The sequence below is a fragment of the Chiloscyllium plagiosum genome, unplaced genomic scaffold, assembly GCF_037043375.1.
Source record: "Chiloscyllium plagiosum isolate Xiang-an unplaced genomic scaffold, Cpla_swu_hap1 HiC_scaffold_28, whole genome shotgun sequence".
NCBI classification, from domain to species: Eukaryota; Metazoa; Chordata; class Chondrichthyes; order Orectolobiformes; family Hemiscylliidae; genus Chiloscyllium; species Chiloscyllium plagiosum.
In genome coordinates, this window is record NW_028270166.1 from 12,889,381 (window position 1) to 12,910,608 (window position 21,228).

Genomic DNA, 21,228 nt, shown 5'->3' on the forward strand with positions numbered 1-21,228 from the left:
TATGTTTTACAGGTAGAAGTATTTTTAATTAAGCCCCAATCCCTCTATGAACACCTAGGCTGAGCATGTTCTTCTGTACAGTGCTGGAGCCTTGCACTGTCAGAGAGACTATCAATTTCAGGATATCCCAGTGAGATTTCCAAGTGTAGCAAATAGTGGAATAGGGTTAGAACCAGAAAGGAAGAGTGCCATAGGGCTGGGGCAGGTTGTTACTGAGTCAAGTTTTGTAAGATGTGGTGAGAAATTTCTCTTGGGCTTATGAAGAGAAACTTTCCATGAAACTCAGTAAATCTGACATTTAGCCAAAAACACATAAGATTCAACCCACGCTGTTTCTTTTTCCCAGCTGAATCTCTGGAGCTGCAAGGCCTCTGATCTTAGTCCAGGAACCTGTCCATCACCCTGAACTGAATAGGGCATCTGCTTCCATGACAAAGGTTTGACCCCATTAGAATCCCAATGAATGATTGCTTCGTCACCAGGTTGAGTTCAGGGACTGGAAACAGTCTCGGTTTCCAAATCCTGTGCTCCCAAAACTAAAATTCAGCCCACCTTCTTTCTGATAAGGCACTAAATTAGTAAATGATTTTCTTACATTTCCAAGATCCCATGGTATTATTCAGAGAAGAGCAAGTACTGTGTCCTGAATTAACACCACCAGAGTCTGGTTAATCGGTCATTTATCTAATTTGCAATGTGTAATATTATAAATGCACCTACGTAATAACAAACAGTTTACACTTGCAGATTCAAGATAAAATGCTTATGGATAGTGGGAACATAAGGAGGTGCTCCCTAAATGTAAGTTACTTCAAATATTTCCTCAAGTCCATTCATCTAATATCCTGATGGAAACCTCTGAATAAATAATCCCTGTTCCCCAAAGATATTTTACCATAAATCTTGCAATTTTTAATAAATTTAAATATCGCAAAAATCAAATAGTTTTCTTCTTATAAATTAAATTACCAATAAGCTTATTATGTAAACAGGTATCTAAGTATTAAAACTGTCAGATACCACTTTCAACAAATGAGCAATAAGTTAGATTCTGAGTTGAGCTTCTTATATTTGTTCTCTGTATATTAAAAGCTCAGTGCAGAGCATGAGGCAGGGGATAGGGTAATAAGAAGCCTGACACTGCACATAATTCCTTTCCTCTTAATTTTATTGTCCCAAGTGTCTTTATGCCTTGTATTAGCTAATGCCATTGAGAATGCTGAATGATGCAGTGATACACTATATGGCAGTCTTCCTTTGTGCCGCTGATATTTCCCTCTTCACCTTGCCCCAAATGTTTCAATTATCGTAAGGAAACCTCGAGGTCAGCTCCTTGTGTTTGGTGTTTTGTGAATGTTGCTCAGGGAATCATTCTCCAGGAGAGATGGACACAATGCACAGAAGTGCCAACTCATCTCACACATGTCACCGCAATGCTGACTCGTTACTTAAACCCTCACACACTTGTCAGAAATATTCTAGTCCACCTGGCCAGCTCCTGTTGTTCTTCCAAAACTCTAAAATTGTATGGACAATGCATCCATTGTTAAATCCCCAATTTTAAATCCTCAGCTTTTGTGTCGTCAAACACAATTACAAATTAATAATATGAATTGAAGATTTGTCCCGAAGCCACTAGGTTTATTCTGTCGACACCAGTTACTCTCCAGAACATAAAACACCAGGTGGCATGGTGGCTCAGTGGTTAGCACTGCTACCTCACAGTGCCAGAGACCTGGGTTCAATTCCAGCCTTGGGTGACTGTCTGTGTGGAGTTTGTACATTCTCCCTGTGTCTGTGTGGGTTTCCTCCCACAGTCCAAAGATGTGCATTTTAGACGAATTGTACATGTTAAATTACCCATAGAGTTAGGTGTATTAATCAGGGGGAATGGGTCTGGGTGGGTTGCTCTTCAGAGGATTGGTGTGGACTGGTTGGGCCAAATGGCCTGTTTCCACGCTGTAGGGAATCTGATCTCAAAATAGACCATCCTTGATGTGAGTCTATTTTGGCACATTGTTAACCTCCAATCAAATCTTGCTCTCACGTGGTGACCCTCCTTAGTTTAGTGGTTATGAAACTAACTGCTTGTCAAGATTAATACCAGCAACAACTAAAGCACCAATAACATAGGAAGAAACATTCTGAACCAATTGATAGAGGCATGAGGAGAATGAATGGGGGACAACAGGAGAAATTGTGAGGGGTATTCCAAGGTTGGCTGAAGAGATGTGTTGTAAGGAGAAGAGCTACTGAGATGTAGAGATGAAAGGGTTAGGGAGAGAATTCTAGGTTTGGAACATAGTCAGGCAAATGTAATGAGGGGGATGCACGGATGTTTAGGATGAGACAAAGTGAATTGCACAAGTCAGCTCACCAAACACTACAAAATGAGTCTCAGGTTTTCCTGATCTGAGATTTAGTATCAGATGGAACATGTTATGATGATGAATCACAGACCTGAAGTAATTTTAATTCCAAAATGTGTTGTTTTTAAAAGGAGGACTGCTACAGAAAATTTGTGGATCTCACTTCAGTAAATGTCTGACAAAGTTCTGTGTCAAGCCAATGGAATATTGCATTTTAAGTTATTGAGGGAATTTCAAACAAGGGCAGACTTAACAAGAGGATATAACCGGATGCTGGAGTTGGGGTGGTTACCATCTTTCCCCTTCCTGCAGAAAACCATCTGCTGCAGACATGTCTGTTTTATCCTGCAGGAATACATAAGACTAAGAATTTAAAATTCTATTTTTATCTCTACTGGAGTGGGCTAATGGGACTGAATGCTCTCATATGTACCAGCCTAGGTTAGAGCATTACCATATTGTGACAATCACTGTCACAGGAACATCCCTTAGTTTTCCATATGTTGGAGATAATGACCCTAGTTAACTCGGTGTGCTGCAAACCAGTTAAAGGGGCAACAAGACAACAAAGGGCTCTCACCCTGAATGCTGGTATTCAAACAGATTAGACGAACAGACCTGGGACTCGTCAAACCATTGGCAGCATCTCAATTTCAGGATGTTGTCTGCTGAGCATTGCAAGCTTCTGCTGTGGATCTTTGTATGACCGACCAGGTTGATTCCGGAGCAGGTGAACCTTGAACACTTTCAGCAGAATGACCCGCAAGGCAGTGGGATGTGGAGAGGAATCACTTCCTTTTCTTCCCTGTCACGCCCTGCTGCACCAGGAAGGCTTTTGGACTCAAACCACAACGCATCTTGATAGGCCAGTTGCTGTCATTGTGAACGATTGGTGACAAACTGCTCCCAATTCACTCATGCCAGTACTATCCGACTTCAAGGAAAACTTCCAAATTGTCTTTGACCCATTTTTATTGTCCTTATCTGGAATGGTGGATGTTTAAGAGTCGAGACAACACACCCTGGTGAGGGAAATGGTCTTTTGGTTGTCAGTCACAGTGTCCAGTTGATCACAGTTGATTTTGTGGGTGCTTTGCTTGAGTAGCTGTGGAATTGGCTTCAAGAAGGATATTTGCATTTGTTCAGACGTCTTCCCACTTTAATTCGGAGGTTCCAGACGTTAACTATGTCGCTGATGCTTAGTCCAGGTCTCACTGCTTTACAGGACAATGGTGATAATGACTGCTTTGTACTTTAGGAGTTTTAGTTGTGTTGGTTGTCAAACACTTGCTGCTATAATCTATAGAAGGATTGAGTGGGCATAGCAGATCAGCAAGTGTTTGACAACCAACACAACAAAAACTCCTAAAGTACAAAGCAGTCATTATCACCATTGGTCTTCCTCAGCAGAGGTATAGCAGTAGTTCAACATCTTCCAGATTCTCTCTTTACATGATGTAGAGGCTGGAATATTGGCCTGTTGGTGGATACAAGTTTCTCTTGGCAATATTCAAGCACAGAATTGCTACAACCTGAGCCAAGCTTGGGAGAGCTTGCAGATCCCATTATAGATTTTTAAGGATTTTAATGCAGCATTCACAGTTTTTCTGGAGGAAATAATTAGATTAGATTAGATTACCTACAGTGTGGAAACAGGCCCTTCGGCCCAACAAGTCCACACCGACCCACCAAAGCGCAACCCACCCAGATCCATTTACCCCTTTACCTAACACTATGGGCAACTCACCTAACCTGAACAATTTTGGACTGTGGGAGGAAACCGGAGCACCCGGAGGAAACCCACGCAGACACGAGGAGAATGTGCAAAATGAGATCTTTTAAGTTTAGCCAAGAGGGCAAAGAGGCACTGTTTAGTTGTCAAATCAGAAATAAAACTCTTCTAACTATGTAGCATTCTCAGTTTGAAAACACATCTACTGCAGAGAAGTGCTATCCACAGAACTACATCAACACATAAAGTTTATATTTTTAAATTATCTTAAACATGAAGCATGAAGTGTATTGAGACAAAATCCAGCTCTCTATTTGTTTGCTTCTACAGCTCGATTGAAATTGAACGGCAAATATATTGGTTTTGAGAGCACTGGATGCAAAAGCAGGTGCTGTTTCACAGCACTGTCAGTCTCACACCTGCTCCATGTGCCAGCAGCTTACGTGGCAAACACACTGCATGTGTAGCAAGCAACAAGCCATCTCTCCAAGTCATTAGGGCATAGTTCTCCCTAGATCACGGAGGCCCCCGGCAATTGAGGGTCCTGGCAGTAAGTCCAGGGAATTGACCACAATCGGGATTCAGAGTGCTCTCTGTCAGGGAGTACCTCCCTCTGTAGTCCAGTGAATGGGACATGGTCAGTCCTATAACTCCATAGCGACCAGACTAAGATAACGTGGTCTGGAAGATGTACAGCCATCAGTCAGGGGACTGGATGCTTCTCATCTGAGGCTGTCGATTAAATCACACGATGAGGTAGATGATGGTCAATCCATCAGGTCCATCCAGAGAAATGACCAAGAAAGGGAGTGAGGTGGGATTGTGGGGTGGGATCGTGGGGTGTGCGTTGTGTGGTTCTTGCTGCAGGAGGAATATTGAGGCTGAGGTGAAGGAGAGATGAACTGTATTTGTAAGGGGAAATATATTTGTGGGGCAATGTGTGAGGGGAGCTCTTCATCTACAGTCAGGAGCAGCCAGGTATGAATGCAGGGGATGGGAAGGAGAGCTGGGTGGGTGCAGATTCATCCGAGAAGGGCAGGAGAGGGTGGGGGAGGGTGTAGGGAGTTGGGGAGGTGAGAAGCTTGTGGAGCTTATGGAAGGATTATCAGGCCTCATCAAAACGGTACGAGAAAGCAGCTCTCCAGCATGTTCTCAAGGGTAACTAGTGATGGACAATAAATACTGGGGTAGCCAGTGACACCCACTCCCATGAATACATTAAAAGAAACAATGCCACAGGAAAGGGCAGTTACATTACACACAGACCTAATCCCTGGCAAACTAAACCCGTTGACTCCTTTTGTGCTGTGCCCCTTTCTGTCCCAGACATTGCTAACCACTTCATGAACACCATCACTTTTGCACACAGAGACCAAGAAACAATGGGGATGTTCGACCAACAGTAGCAATGGTGTCAGCAGAACCCATTGCCCTGTACACTCCTTGTTCGCCTTGCTTCCATATGCTGCAGCAGACTCTCAACATAGTCATCGATCCATGGTATATCCTGAATGGACAAGAACATGACATCATGCTAGCAAGTTACAATCAGACCTAAACAGAGACCAAAGAAAACAGATGTAGTGTACAATCAGTTACGTTTTTGAGAACATGTTCATGTCTTTATGTACAGTGTACTGTCACTCTAAAGTGCTGTCAAGAAGTTTATTTTATTTTTCCCTCCCCCTATGTCTCACTGTTGCCCCAGGTTGCAGCTGCGGTGGAAGGAGCCTAGTCGGCAATCAAGCCTGTTGACCCTGAAGGTGTGGTTGGATGAACTTGGACTGTCCTGATACGCTGCATAAAATAAACAGATAATATTACCAAGAAGGTAACCAAATCTTTCAATTAAATGTAATAACTTGCAATGATGAAAACTGACAGCAGCAACTACAGTTCTCCTGAATCAGGTCATTTTAAATTGAGCAGCTAACTTAGGCCAAATGATGTTACTCATTCCCATCTCTCGTGACGCCATGAATTGACACACTATGCAAGTTATGCATGATTCTGAACAATGCACAATAGAAAGCTTCAGGGTAACTACACTCACTGACAATGCAGGATGCAATATACTAATGATGGAAATGCTTATGGGAATCTTCTGTTGGGGGTAGAACATTCGGAAAGCATGTTGTCTGAACCTGCTATGGTTGAGACTGAGCAGAGTAATATATCACTACGTGGGAAAGGGAGGTTTCAAATGTAAATATTGGAGCTCAGACCCATACTATGCACCATGGCCTCTGATAATGGCTTTTACAGTCTTTTGCTGTCACTTGTCAAGTCTGAAAGGTTATTCTTAAGATGATGCAGAGCCCAGATGGGGTCCAGTTTTCTGCAAACGTTTTATTTGTTACTGGCATTCAGACTGTAAATTACACTGAGAAAAACGTGAACCATGGCCAGCTGCAATGTAACTGTAAATTTTAAAATTTCACTAGAGTAAAATCCTCATCAGAAACATAATTCCAAATGCTGGAGGTCTGAAACAGTAAAAGGAAAAGATTTGAATTTGCAAAGCAGGTTCAATAGTATCTGAATATGAAAGAAAAACTGGAACTAGTTTTTTGGTCATTTTCAGTTTTTACATGGTATTACACTGTGTTCGTTTCCAGCAATGTTTACATCCAATGCAAAATCTCAAATGAAGGAACTCATTCCCCTGAAGAAAGTTCATCCAGGGATGATTTGCCTTTATATGGGAATTAGCTCAGTTGGCTGGACAGCTGGTCTGTAATACAAAGTGATAACAACAGAATAGGTTCAATTTCTACACCAGCTGGTATTACCACAAAGGATTATCCTTCTCAACATTTTCTTTCACTTGAGGCATGGTGACCCTCAGTTAAACTACTGCAAATTGTCTCTCTCTAATGAGAGAATAGACTATGATGACTACTTTTGTCTATACATGTGTGAACACTGAGCAATGGCAGGTGGGATATCATCCAAAATACCCATCTTATTAACATTGGTATACCATATTAATACTGACCGACCAGAATCAAACACCATGAAAGAGAAGAAAGAAAAACTTTGCATTTGTATAGCACCATTCACAACCTCTAGCCATCCCAAAGCACATAGTTATTAAAGTTTTTTTTTGGAGTCTAGTCACTTCTATAATGGAGGGAACATCACAGCCAATCTGTATATGCCAAGCTCCAGCATTCATCAAGGTAACTAAATTAGATAATTTCTTTTAGACTCAATTGGAAAGAATATGCCAATAATCAAGCCCCACTCCGGCACAAACCTTTCCAAATGTATAACTACTCGATTAAATCACCAAGATGATAATTTTTCTGACTGACTGCTACTCAGGTTCAAAGTAACTCCCGCCAAGTTTTGTCATTAACAAGAAAATAATACTGTTTATTGTGAACAAACCTACTCTCTAACAAATGGCAAACAAACTTTGATTATGCATCATTAATAAACTCTACTTCTTTAAAGCTCCAAAAACACACACATTCATTCACAGACAAAAACAGATGGTTCGACACAAAAATTATCATAGGAACATGTGTTTTTTAGTGATGGTGACACAAGATTGTCTGGAGAGCAGTGGTCAATCTTCAATTCAATAACTTTTCAGTTAACTTGGTCTTTTCTTGTATTAGAATGTTTTATTTAAAGTCTCACGGATTGTTACATTTTCACTTACAGAAAGAAATGGCATGAGATGTTCTGCATGTCTCAGGGTGCATTGCAGTTACTTTAACCATCTGACTGCATCCTTTATGACACACTTCGAGGACAGATGAGACTTGAACCCTGTTCTTCTAGCTCAGAGGTAGGGACTCTTCCACTCGAGCCCAAAATACACTATACCAACAGGTTTGTGATCAACTGCAGCCGGATCAATCTGAAGCCTGTCATTAAGTAGTTTTTCCTTAACACAAAAATCCAGGCACCATGCTCATAAAAATCTACCTCACTGTTCTGAAAGTAACAGGGGTGAAATCTTATCAGACTCTGAGCAGCGTGGCGATGGCAAGATGAATCGTAGAATTGAAGGATGAGGCCGATAGCAATGTTAAGACCATCTCACCCTATCTTGTTCACTTTTCTCAAGTAGTGTGGCAAGATTCTCACTAGGCAATGATGAGGTCCCAAACTGGCCTAGGAGGGCAGATTGGCAACCACCAACATACAGCTGCACTAGGTATAGGTCCAACACAGAAGGGCTGTGTTCCTGAAGAAAGGCTTATGCCCGAAACATCGATTCTCCTGCTCCTTTGATGCTGCCTGACCTGCGTTTTTCCAGCAACACATTTTTAAGCTCATAGGTCCAACACAGGCCAAGGAACTCATTGCATGGCATGGTCCAGGCTGCCTACTGGGTTGTGGCCTTTCTCTCTCAGACACATTCACCAGGCATGCCCACAATATACCTGTCTTGCCTTGCTCTCTCATGCCTTGCACTGGCAATTAGTGCTGTCAAAAAACCAGTTAGATGGCTATGCTGTGCAGCTGATTCAGTCAAGGATGTACATATCTTGCCTTACATCACTACAAGCCACGTGGCCTCTGGTCACATCAAACACATGGTATCTGCAGTGAGCAGTACAATGTATCTGAAAGTCTAAGGGAAACAATCCACAACAATGTCCATGGGGACACCGATCAGTTGTGAAGGGGTTCCCAGCATTGTTGGCCAAGGGCAGCCTTCTATGCCAGTCTGGGCTTCAGCCATAGTTAGGTTGGGGTGGCTTTGCACAGGGGACCATGCCCCGTGCTCCAGTCAGTGCCATGATTACTTCTTTACCTTCAGAGGGGTCAGTCCCAGTGGGAGGACTGTCGCAATTCAGAACATGCATAGAAACCAGCCAGGGGTCTGGGCAGAAGAGAATTGGCACTGGCAGGTCAGGGTGCTCCAGGAGTAGAGATTGTGGAGAAGCCTGTGTGAGGTTTCTCCTTTGACTGGGTACCTCCTGGCAATGCCTTGTCTCCCTGTGAGGGGGTGAGTGCTCATGGACTGAAGTAAAAGTTCCCAATGCCACTCTCATTCTGCATTCAGCCCTGAGGGTCAATGCCTGAAGCAATGAACTGCAAGCATTATTAACTCCCCAGCAACCCCTGTCCATCCAAACAGATGAATGGATGCAAGACTGGCTGCACTGCTGCAGAGTCAGGTGATAACAGGTAGTGTGTTGATGAACTGGCTGTATTTCTCTGCTATGCGAGCCAGTGCCTCCTGTACATTTGTCTCCAACTACTGTTCCTCTCTGTGCAGCTGTACAATGTCCCTCATCATCAAGGCCAGAGTGTTATCTCCGGACAAGCACTCAGCAGGTGCCTGTCTTCTCCCACTGGGGTAGGAATCCTTTCCTCAGAGAGGGTGAGGACATAGATGTCCAACATCCCCATCCAGCATTCGGCACATGGCTGTTACAGTCAAAACAATTAGGGAAAGGTGTTGAGGTGCTCCAAGGGAGCGAAGAGGAAAAGTGTAGGCATGTGCTATTTATGGGGGTTAATGAGAGTGAATGAGGGAAGCTGTTGCATGGTTTTTAGAACGAGCATTGGTGAGAGGTGGGTGTGGTGACACAGATAAGTGTGAGGTAGCACAGTATCACACATGGACTGGCATAGCAGAGAGAAATATTGATCTTTTCCTGAACTGCTGTCCACCTCTGCAATCTTCGATCATGGCATGATGGACTGGCATCCTCTGCCAATCCTCCTGGAAGAGGAGTCCTCCTCTCCACCACCCCATCCTTGAGGACCTCCAGGTCCCTCTCAAAGAAATCTGTTTCTAATTTCTCTTTCTCTGCCATCTTTCCTCACTCCTTCCATAGCCGAGCAGCACTGATGGCAGCTCTCCACAACTGCAGGGGATGCTGATCTTAGGGAGGACCTCCACTGAGAGGGGAGTTGCTCCAGGAACGGCAGAAGTCAGATGTGATTCTTGCTGCAAAGGCTCAAATGTCAATCCTTGCTGTGAATTTGATAAGATATAAAGAGAACGTGTGCAGCCTTGCAGTGAGAACCACTCCACACAACACACTATGACTCACACTTTGCCAAAAAGCCATAAGATTCATCCCATGGTCTTGTATATCCAAAGTGTATCCCACTTTATCTTCATGTTGCTGGAAAGGAAGTCTCCTTATGCTTTAGCTACATAGCCATGTCCAACTTTCATTTTCCAGTTTATAGTCGAAAAGGAAAAATGAATGGTCCCTTACATGAGTGATACTCATTGGCAAGTATGTTGTGAATAAATCAGAAAATAAAAATTACTATTCTTCAAAATGAAGGGCAGCTGATATCTGGATCTGTACCTCCAGATGGGGAGGGAAGAAAATGACATAAAAAAGTGGAAATTTTGTCTGATATTTGAATTATATTTTACAATATTCCCTCAACCATGTTAAGCTTTATACATGAAGACCATATATCAGGAGCCTAGAGTGTACATTGGTGAATGGGATTTGAAGGGAATGAAAAGAGATAAAATCCACCCTATTCTGTACAAGCAATAATAAAAGAGTGTTTCAGCCATTATAAGACACTGTACCCTTCACAACACATTGTGAGCAATGCTAGATAACTATCACCAGTTGCTGTTAAAATTTCCACAGCAACTGACTGAGAAAAATATCCTTTCTGGATTTTTTTATAAGGGAAATTGAGGCTATTTAATAAGGACTGGAGAGTCAATAGGATCGACTGCTTGAAAAAATCAATGGCCAAGTGAAATACACGTTTCAAATTTGTCAGTTGCTCTATATAAAAATCCATTAAACTAACCGAGAGTGACAGATGGATGAGCCACATAGGCTTCATCAACAGACTGGGATAAACCATAGTAGATATATTGGTGATATGTCATTAAGCCAGAAAATGGTAAAGAAAGGTTTCTAAATATAAGCGTAACAGAAATAGCAAGGTGTTCCCAAAGTGAATGGAAATTTGCTCAGAAGATAAGGATAACAGCCAGACATTTCAATGTACTCTTCTTTCCTAGTAAACTCATAATTTTAACCACTTTGTGCTTTTATAATAAGCTTGTTCTGTCAATACTCATTTAACCTATTAAAGATGTGGATTCTCTGCTGGGACAAGGTTCCAAGAACACAGTTTGCAGTAGGGTATGTTCCCTCGGTTCTCATGTGAGCCAAGTAAAACCTACAGATTATATGATCATGGAGAGAGGAACATAACAGAAAATAGTGAAATAATACTTTTTTTTCCTCTTACATGCTGCATTCTCCTCCAATAAAGAGGGAAATGTGAAAGTGAGTCTTATTCAATATGTTTGAGTCATTTGGCTGTCATCTGAATGTACAAAGTAAGGTGCAGGAACAGATTGTTTGACCGCTGTGGCCTGCTCTGTCGTTCAGTTAGATCACATATTGCTGCCATATTGGGCAAGCTGTGATATGTGAACATGAGGCTTGCCACATTGCTACATTTGTGAGTGTGTAATACGCCACATAAATTAAAACAAAGGACTGTGGATTCTGGAAATCTGAAACAAAAACAGAAATTCCAGAAAAAACTCAGCAGGTCTGGTAGTATCTGTGGAGAGAAAGCAATGTTAACATTTAAGAACAGGGTCTTCTAAAAACTCAATGTTAACTCTGCTTTCTCTCCACTCCTCATAAATTGTTGGGCCGAGTACAGATTATTAGAAATTTCTGAAAGTGATGATGATTTAGTGAATTAAGCAATGACAAGTCTAGAGGTATAGTTGGTTGGAATTTCCATTGGAAGATTAAGTTCGCTCATTTGACAGCTTGTATCAGATAATTAAACTTCTTCCTGCATTGCATCTATGTTGCAGGCACTACTCTTCTGCCAATGATTTTTATCTCCCTCACAGTATCTCCTGAGCAAACGTCTTTGTGTTCCCCTGATGCAGATGCATAATATGTCTCCTCACTGTCTTGTATCCCGAACCTCAGTACATTATTGTAAAGTCTTGGGTGCCCACACTCTCATAAGTACAACCCTCTTTCAATCTTACATTGCACAAGTTCAATTTACAAAGAAAACCCACTAATATTTCTAGCTACAAAGTACCTCCCCTTTAAGGGTTGCAGGCTTGCCTGAAATACCATGAGCCATCTGCAACATTGAGCCTGTTAGTGCATTCAAGCAATGAATAGCATGGGCAATACTATCTGCACAGAGGAATCACGTAAGACAGCAGACAGCACCAACTTATGCTGTATACTGTGTGCAACACTTATTTATATATCTTGATCCCTACATGAATCAGAGATATGATGTGGAAGTGCTGGTGTTGGACTGGGTGGACAAGGTCAGAAATCACACGACACCAGATTATTCTTCCTCTGGACTCATGGCAAAGAGTCACTGATTACACAACGATATCAATAGATTTCATCCCACTATCTGACTTACCAATGGACTACGCTTCAGAATTTCATTCTTGGATACACGCATCTCCAACAATGATGGATACCTCAGTACCCCACTCTACCACAAGCCCACAAATAACCTCATAATGCTCTACTTCTCCAGCTTCTCCCCAAAATATGTTAAAGAAGCCATCCCCTACGGAGAAGCCCTGCATATATACAGGTTCTGCTGGGAGGAAGAGAAACGCAATGGACACCTAAAGATGCTGAAAGATACCCTCATAAGATCAGATACAATGCTGAACTCATTGATCTCCAGTTCCAAAGTGCCACAGCAAACAAAACCACAACAACCTCCTCAGAAGACAGGATAAGACCAATAGAATACCCTTCATTGTCCAGTACTTTCTGGAGCAGAGAAACTATGCCATGATCATTGCAACCTTCAACATGTCATTGATGATGATGAACATCTCATCAAGATCATCGCTATACCCCCACTTCTCACCTTCAAACAACTGCCAAACAGACCATCATTCACAGCAAACTGCCCAGCCTTCAGGACAACATCAACTATAACACCACACAATCCTGCCATGGCAACCTCTGCAACACATGTCAGATCATCACACATGGGAACACTGCCCACTACATACACGGACATGGCAGATACTCATGTGATTTGGCCAATATTGTCTACCTCAGATGCTGCAGGTGAGGATGCCCTGAGGCATTGTGTATTGGTGAGACCATGCAGATGCTATGGCAACAGATGTTGGACATCTCAAGCTTTCTGGTTAAACCAGGCAAACCTAGCAGATGTAATCTATCTATACTTCCAAAAGGCCTTTGATAAGGTGCCTCACAGAGGCTGCTGAGTATGGTGAGGGCCCATGGTGTTCGAGATGAGCTACTGGCATGGATTGAGAATTGGCTGTCTGACAGAAGGTAGAGAGTTGGGATAAAAGGTTATTTTTTGGAATAGCAGCTGATGACAAGTTGTGTTCCGCAGGGTTCAGTGTTGGGGCCACAGCTGTTCACTTTAAATATTAATGATCTGGATGAAAGGACTGGGGACATTCTGGTGAAGTTCGCCAATGATATGAAGTTAGGTAGACAGGCAGGTAGTTCTGAGCAGGTGGGGAGGCTGTAGAAAGATTTAAACAGTTCAGGAGAGTAGTCCAAGAAATGGCTGATGAAATCCAACATGAGGAAATGTGAGGTCTTGCATTTTGGAAAAAAGAATACAGGCATGGACTATTTTTTTAAATGGTGAGAAAATTCATAAAGCCAAAGTACAAAGTGATTTGGGAGTGCTAGTACAGGATTCTCTAAAGGTTGACTTGCAGGTTGCGTCTGTGGTTAAGAAAGCAAATGTAATGTTCATTTATCTCAAGAGGGTTGGAATATAAAAGCAGCGGTGTGCTACTGAGACTATATAAAGCTCTAGTTAGGCCCCATTAAGAATAATGTGTCCAGTTTTGGGCCCCACAACTCAGGGAAGGACATACTGGCACTGTAGCATGTCCAGCAGAGATGATCCCTGGAATAGTAGGGCTAACATACGATGAACAGCTGAGGATCCTGGGATTGCATTCATTAGAGAGGAGATCTAACTTACAGGATAATGCATGGCTTAGAAAGGGTGGACGCTGGGAATTTGTTTCCATTAGATGGGGAGACTAGGACCCATGAGCACAGCCTTAGAATTAGAGGGGCTCAATTTAGAACAGAAATAAGGAGACATTTCTTCAGTCAGAGAGAGGTGGGCCTGTGGAATTCATTGCCACGGAGTGCAGTGGAGGCTGGGACGCTAAATGTCTTCAAGGGAGAGGTTGATAAATTCTTGATCTCGCCAATCAGCCATGATTGAATGGTGGAGTGGCATCAATGGGCCAAATGGCCTTACTTCCACTCCTATGTCTTATGATCATATGATCTTATAGAGGACCATGTTGCTGATTAAAACAGCACTACATGGAAAGGTGCCAAGAGAGACAGGTTTCATTATCAGGTCCCATCTAAGTGACCAGCTCAAAAGCAATGCTGTCAGATCCTGAGAGAAGGCTGCTGTACCCCACCAATAGCTGCCTCCCCAGGAAAATCAACAGACAGAAACAATGCAGGAGATTTCAGAACACAGTTTAAAACACAAGTAGATTTCCTCTGTGCAGTGGGATGTTGAGAATTTATCTAGCTGTTTCTTTATGAACGTGTTTAAGATCTGTCAAGTTTTTTCATAGCTCCCTTCCCCTATTATGAACATGTTGTGCTTAAATTCATTGACCATGAGTGAATTCAAGTAGGGAGATGATTGCATTGTCGAAGGGGAAGAAATTATCTTTTTGAGAAGTTCATTAATTATATTTAAGTAGACTGATTTTATTTTTTGTGATTGCTTTTCCATTTATTCTCTTCTTTCTGTAATTTGTCCTTCTTCTAAACTTCTATTGTATAATTATGATATTAAAATTTCATTGCTCCTGCTATGCAAATACATAAACATATTTATGAAGATTTCCACTGTTGGGAAGTTTATGTGAAATCCTAAATGCATTAATTGAGGTATAACCTGGTAGCCTGATGTCTGCAGCTTATATTAGGAGACAGAACAGGTACAAGACTCTCTCATTCGGAAAATAAAGTGCAGAAATACTGCTTGTTGTGTTTAAAATAAAGGCCCCTCAGCTTGCATTGAATCACAATAATTCCAAATGCTCAAACCTCATATTTAGTTCTCTCAGTGAGAGAATTGACACTGTCCAGATCTCCCACTTGAAATGCACCTCCCAACTAGTGAATAGGAAAGCCCATAGATCAGTCCACTGCCTGGGTCTTTTGGCTGGTCAATGTAATGTAATGCATGTGCAATCTATAGAGGCAGGGCACTCGGAGAAAATATAAGTTTTAGACAAAGAAATGCTGTTGAATATAATAGTAGATGCATAAATAAATCAAAATGGCATATAAATTGTCTTTGCTTGCTCAAGTATCCACATTAATATAGGATAACAGTCAAAATTACCATAGAGTCAAACTTCACAGAAACTGTTCCAACATCTCTGCACCGACCAGACATCCCAATCTGACCTATTCCCATTTGCCAGCATCTGGTCTATTTCCCTCTAAATTCTTCCTGTTCATACACTCATCCAGACACCTTTTAAATGTTATAATTGTACCAGCCTCTACCACCCACCCTGGCAGCTCGTTCTATACCCGCTTCAGCCTCTGCGTGAGAAAGTTATCCCATAGGTCTTTTTTACATCTTTCCCCTCTCTTCTTAAACCTACGGCCTCTGGTGTTGGATCCCCTACCCCAGGAAAAAGGCCTTGTCCATTCACCTTATTTATGCCCCTCATGATTTTATAAACCTCTATGAGGTCACCCCTCAGCCTCTGACGCTCCAGGGAAAAAAGCCTGAACCTATTCTTCATCTTCCTTGTAAATCGTTTTTAAGTCCTCTCAAGTTTAACAGCATCCTTCCTATAGAACGATGAACAGAAATTATGCAGCATTCTAAAAGTGGCCCCATTAACCTCCTGTACAGTTGCAATATGATGTCCCAACTCCTATACTTGCCAAATGCTTTCTTCACCTCCCTGTTTACCTGTGATTCTGATTCTACCACAATTTAGAAGAGATGCACACAGTTTACTTAGATTTAACTACTTTACAAGTAAGGTGCTAAATGCATGGAACAGAATCCCCAAGGAGGGAGCTTTTACACAAATCTTGAAATGAAACACGATAAATGCCTGAGGGAAATTGAAGAATAATCATTTTTGTGACAAATTCAGTTTACTGAAGTTTTTTAGTTGGTCATCTATTTTTCAAAGTTAAATGTAGGTAGTTTTTGGACAACCCATTGGTTGAAACCCATTTGCATCCATTGACACCAATTTCAATTAACTCATCATTTTGAACAAAAGCAGAGTTCCATATATGGTCTTATGAAGATCAGGCCACCAAAATGACTCTTGGCCAAAATTATTGTTAGAGTCTCTAGCAAGAACTAAATTCCCATTCTGGCAACATTTATAACTGATGTAAAAATCAGACAACACCAGGTTATAGTCCAACAGGTTTAATTGGAAGCACACTAGCTTTCAGAGCGTCGCTTCTTCATCAGGTGGTTGACTGATGCTGATGTAGTTACCAGTAAATCACACTATGAGCTATAACTTAGTTATTGAAATCATTCTTGCTTTCACACTTGTGTTTTGTGCAATTTTCAGAAGTAACATTGCATCAACATATTTTCCCGTTGTTTTCTTACATTTCATGCTAACAGAAACAACAAACATTGAAAGGGATAAAGAAAACTTAGAACCAAAGGGAAGGCATATGTGGAATCACTCCAGGGTAAATGGATATTAAATATGTCAATTTTGACATTTACTCATAAAGTTGTATAGCTTAGAAACAGACCCTTCAGTCCAACTTGTCCATGCCAACCAGATATCCTCAATTAATCTAGTCCCTTTTGCCAGCATTTAGCCCATATCTCTCTTTTCTATTTTCCTATTCATGTACTCATGCAGATGCCTTTTGAATGTTGTAATTGTATAAGCCTCCACTACTTCCTCTGCAGCTCATTCCATACACACAGCTCCCTCGATGTGAAAAGGTTCCCCCTTGGGTCCCTTCTATATCTTTGCCCTCTACCTTAAAACCATGCTGTCTAGTTTTGAATTCTCCTACCCTGATAGATAGACCTTGATTATTCACCCTATCCATGTCCCTCATGACTTTATAAACCCATTCAAGGTTGACCCTCAGCCTGCGACGCTCTCAGGGAAAATAACTCCAGCCTACTCTACCGCTCCCCATTGATCAGATGCTCCAAACCAGGCAACATGCTTGCAAGTTGTTGCTGCACCATTTCAAGCTTCACAACAACCTTCTAATAGCAGAAAGACCAGAACTGAATGCAGTATTCCAGAAGTGGCCTAACCAAGCATAGTTTGATTGGAGATAATCAGCATGTCTTTGTGGAGGGCAGGTCATACCTCACAAGCCTTATTGATTTCTTTGTGGATGTGACAAAACATGTCAATGGAAATTTAAGGACCCAAGTCCCAGGTTTGATTTCTGATCTGTGCCCAGTTTGCTGACCATTAGTCAGGGAATATTAGTTGGGAGTTCTACAGTTAAGTATGCCAGTCAAAGAAAAAAATCGATCACTGTATAAGATCCCTTAATGAGTACCCTAAGTGTGGACCTTGTCCTGTCATGACAACGGATCAGAACCCTGAAATAAGATGGGCGTTTTTAATTTGTCATTCCGATCTTTTAAAAAAGGGAGGAGAAAATTCCTGCAGATGCTGGAATCTGTACTGAAAACAAAAAGTGCTGGCAATCACAGCAGGTCAAGCAGCATCCATGGAGAGAGAGCAACCTAATGTTTCTAGTCTAGATACTCTTCATTAGAGCTGACATGAACTGTGAAGGAGGCAGCATTTATACAATAGTGTTGGGAGGGGTCAGTGGTGGGGGGTGGAGAGAGTGGAGTGCTGGGGGAGAAAGGATGTTGGTAGTTCAGATTAAGTAATGGGAATGTGAGAATGGCAGAACAATGGTGTGTCTAACTGCCAGACTGGAAAGAACAGACAGTCCCACTGGGGTGGGGTGGAGGGACAGAGGACATGGTGACAGAGAATGGAACAAGTAAAGCTAAAAGAAAGGGGAGGATTCGAGATTCCAGCATCTGCAGTACTTAGCTCCTCCATTATGCCATGGAGGTTGCAGTCAAAGAACTCACCCCTAGACCCCATACACTGCAGGCAGTAGGGATTCCTCTCACTGAGTGCTAGACGCAGCCATCTAGCAAGCCATACAATATGGAGCAAGGCAACAGAAGGACTCTCTCACACCTTGAATGCTGGAATTCCATCATGGTTGAAAGAAATTGGAACAACAGAATCTCAATTACCCTGCAAAATAAAGAACCTTGAAATCATCTGTTTTAACTATCAGTGTCAACACAACTGGTAACCTCCACTTTGACAGACATAACATTATCCATTGCGTTATACTTAGAGACTGAGCAATCTGTCTTATCCTTTTTGACTTACGTCTTGTTTCTAAATTATGTGTAAGCCTACTTGCATTCAGTAATTGATAACTCACTCTTTGTTATCTCACAAAAGACTGGTTAAATTGGTTCCTTTTAAAAATGTAAGTTAATTTGATCTGGGAGAAAGGTATTCACAAGGGAAGGGATCCTTTTAATCAGCTGAGTGGGGAAGGTGAAAAGAGGGGAGCAAATTAATCGCTCCTCAGCCAGGAGCTTCACAATTTTGGGATATCTCGCTTGGAAATGTAATAAATTGGGGAACCTCGCCTGGGGTCTAGACATCACCCACCCCTCCTACCCCCCACCAAACTATCACTGAAATTAAATGGCTACCTGTCATTTATAATCTGGGCTCATTATTGATAGATGAACACTTAGATTAGGTTTTGTAAGACTGACCGTTCTTGCTGAATAAAAAAAAGCAAACTTCCACAACTTTGAGATAAGCAAGAGTAACAGAAGAAAACAAACATAACCAATACATTATGACACATTTCAAATCTATGGTATCAGCAAAGATCAACCTTAAAGACTGCCCTGATTCACAAAATCCACTTTTCATTTGAATCCCACACACTTCTAAACAAGGAAGGATTTCAATTCCTAAAGCAGGAGCCAGTGGCTGAATTCTTAAACCTCCACTTTCTATGGTCACCTGTGCAATAATATTTCTTTCCTGTTCAGTCTGGTTATGCATTGAAGCGTGTTATGTTGATTACCTGTGTAGCAAATAGATAGGAAGCAATGATTCCAGAACATTCCTAAAACAGCATTACTAACATTCTGGGCATGACAAGCACAGCTGTGTTATTATTAAAAATACAGTTGAGAGGGAACAGCTGAAATATCGAGTTGTTCAGAATTCTATTTGTATCAAACAGTGAATGGTACTTGTGAGTGGAAGGGATGGTTTGAAATGTTCAGCTAGACTGAAATTTGCTGCACTATGCATTGGATTTTATTTTGTCAATAAACCAGGGTTCATATTGCTTGTCTGTCAATTTAAATACAATTTCCTTTCTTTTTTTGTTGCCAATTTCATCCAAGCTGAAACTTTGCAGATTTAGATATGCAAAATAAAAATGGAGAATTATGCCAACCCAAAGTAAAATAACAAAGCTGGAAATATGTTTTGGGGCAATCAGCAGCTGAGGGAGTGGGTGATATTTGATACAAACGTTTTTCAGGATTGCAATTTAATTTGGAAAAGCCTCTACATAGGTTATATCAAAAGTATGGGAAAACAAAGAGGGAAAAATGGTAGAGGTCAAATTTGAACAGACAGATTGCTAATAGTTGTGTTACGTTCACCTACTAAGTTATTCAGAATTATAATATTTGTCAACATGTTCTGCTGTGGTTAGGATTGTCAATTGTGACTGGTATGTTCAAAGAACAAAGAACAGTCCAGCACAGGAACAGGCCTTTCAGCCCACCAAGGCTGTGCTGACACATGATGCCTTTCTAAAATAAAAACCTTTTGCCTCCACTCGGTACATATCCCTCTATTCTCTGCTTAATCGTACTTCCACGCAGTACATATCACCTCCACCCTCTACCTGTCAAGACTGATTGTTTTACCACCTGACCGCTACGATTTTTTGCTCCAGCCAAACAGCTGCTCCTGACACTTCCTTTCATATTTTATATATTCATATAAAATGATGAGTTTTGGTGGGTGTGCTAGCATTTATTGCCCATCCCCAGTTCCCCTACCATAGGGGAGAAGGTACAGAGGCCTGAGCACACCCACCAGCTGGTTTCGAAACAGTTTCTGTTATTAGAATACTGAATGGACTCACAAACTCTTAACATTCGCCTGTACCTGTGTTTTTGTTTTTGCCACTGTTTACTTATTATTTACTTATCTATGCTATTTAGTTATGTAATATGCCTGTATTGCTCACAAGACAAAGCTTCTCACTCTGCCTTGGTACATGTGACAATAAATTCAATTCTATTCAATTGAAAAGGTGGTGGTGAGTTGCCTTCTTGAACTTCACCAGTTCATTTGGTATAGGTACATCCACAATGATATAGGGAGGAGTTCCAGGATTTTGATCTAATACCTCCTTGTTACTCCAAACACCCCCAAGATCCTGCCTTTCATTGCTCAACACCCTCACCGCATCCCATCTTCCTGTAGCCAATCGTAGATCAAATGTTCTTTTCATTACTATACAGGATGACTATCAACGATCAGTCAAACTTCTTGTTTCCCTATTTCCAGCTTGTTTTTTGTAACTAAGAAATAAGAATGCAAAAGAAAATTAACATGCATTTTTAATAAATTCCCCAATGGCTGTTAGCAATGGAGTCCTGGATATGTATTTTCAATTCCAGGTGTCTCCAAGACAATCTGAATAGTTAACAACCCCACCAATGTCCCTTGTTAACCAGTGTAAAGGAGAGTGCAGAAAATAGCAAAAGAATATCCTTGAACAAAGGAAACCTGCCATTCTTACCCAGTCTGGCTGAGATGTGACTCCGGAACATCAGCAATGCAGTCAACCCTTAGCTGCCCTCTGGGCAATTAGGGGTGGAGATAAATGCTGACCCAGCCAGCAACACCCACATCCTGCAAAGGAATAAACAAATAAAGGTCAAAAGACAAGGCCTTGTTCAATTGTAGCACAAATATAATCAGTTGAAAAACACTGGTAATGGCTCTAATTCATCTTGCAATGGGCACTAAGTAGGCAGAGAGTT

At 41.5% G+C, this 21,228-nt stretch overlaps 1 long non-coding RNA gene across 1 annotated transcript in view; it reads left to right on the top strand.

Annotated features, from left to right (window-relative positions):
- LOC122565405 (uncharacterized) overlaps positions 1–21,228 on the top strand; it is a 263,069-nt gene that overhangs the window by 238,893 nt on the left and 2,948 nt on the right. The window contains exons 3-4 of the long non-coding RNA XR_015751896.1: positions 5,810–5,932; positions 7,774–7,900. This is a non-coding gene — a long non-coding RNA (uncharacterized LOC122565405). The remainder of the gene's footprint in view (positions 1–5,809; positions 5,933–7,773; positions 7,901–21,228) is intronic.